The sequence below is a fragment of the Saccostrea cucullata genome, unplaced genomic scaffold (genome assembly GCF_032062105.1).
Source record: "Saccostrea cucullata isolate Sc308-1 unplaced genomic scaffold, CSIRO_AGI_Scuc_v1 ctg3082, whole genome shotgun sequence".
Classification (NCBI taxonomy): domain Eukaryota; kingdom Metazoa; phylum Mollusca; class Bivalvia; order Ostreida; family Ostreidae; genus Saccostrea; species Saccostrea cuccullata.
The window spans coordinates 1-1,273 of NW_026934554.1; the positions used below are offsets into that span (position 1 = coordinate 1).

Genomic DNA, 1,273 nt, shown 5'->3' on the forward strand with positions numbered 1-1,273 from the left:
CTCCACAGGAAGTAATGCTGCTGCCTCAGAGGATGCTTTTGCCAACTTTGCCTACTTTAGTCCAAGCAAGGTATTCAACAGATTTATAAATTATTCTTTGAAAGAAAATTTTTAAAATGTCAATTTTTCGTTCACTTGATAAAAAATATTATTTTAATGTTTGACCTAGTTAATTTTTATGTTTGATCTTGTTACAGTTTGATGATAAAGGAGCCTGGAGTTGAGAAGTCTAAAGTTAAAAGACAATGTTTACATGAGGGACCACGAGATCGGGATGATGACAAAGATTGAAGGGTGTTCACACTTAGGGGCGTGGTTTTGAGTGCTACATGATTGTTTCTTCCTGTGACGCCACAACAAACCTTCACAACTGTTGTAGAGTTCTCTCATTGATTGATATAGAATATAAACTGCTGATGGATTTTCTGTCAACACTAAGACAAGTATTATCAACTTATGTCATGTTTTAGTTCCTACGGTATAGATAAGTGGAGGAGGAAACATGGGGAGATATATGAGTTACATCCCTTGTTATTTTTGTGAATATGTCAGCCACTGTTGTGTAATAAAGCAACAAAAACCTTGTAAAGTGCAATATTCTAGTGATATGTTAGAACTATTATTGTATTTATTTTAGAAAAAGAATATAAGCTAGTATAACTAAGGTTTGTATTGGTGTGCGATGAAGTTTTCTGATTTTACACCAGTCACAGATAAATCACAAACTCATCATTCTTGTGCAATCATAGTTTTATCTCGAAGGATTTTAGTTTTACATGTATGTGTAGTTATTCATATATGAAATTTTCAATGTCAATAAAATGTGCCAATCATTTTAAGAAGTCTTAATCAATTTTTATTGATTACAAAAAGGAAGCTTGGAATAAAATAAAAAGATAACAAATAGTGATCTGTGACATCAATCCCTTAAACTATACAAATCAAAGGTAACAAATACTGATCTGTGACATCAATCCTGTAGACTATTAAATTCATAGAGAACAAATACTGATCTGTGACATCAATCCTGTAGACTATTAAATTCATAGAGAACAAATACTGATCTGTGACATCAATCCTGTTAACTATACAAATCAAAGGTAACAAATACTGATCTGTGACATCAATCCTGTAAACTATACAAAGCGAAGGTAACGAATACTGATCTGTGACATCAATCCTGTAAACTATACAAAGCGAAGGTAACGAATACTGATCTGTGACATCAATCCTGTAAACTATACAAAGCGAAGGTAACAAATAGTGATCTGTG

The 1,273-nt window shown here is 32.5% G+C and overlaps 1 long non-coding RNA gene across 1 annotated transcript; it reads left to right on the top strand.

Annotated features, from left to right (window-relative positions):
* On the top strand, positions 1-842 carry LOC134240988 (uncharacterized). The gene is made up of 2 exons (XR_009986553.1): positions 1-70; positions 198-842. It is a non-coding gene; the product is annotated as an uncharacterized LOC134240988 (long non-coding RNA).
* Positions 843-1,273: the final 431 nt, after the last annotated feature.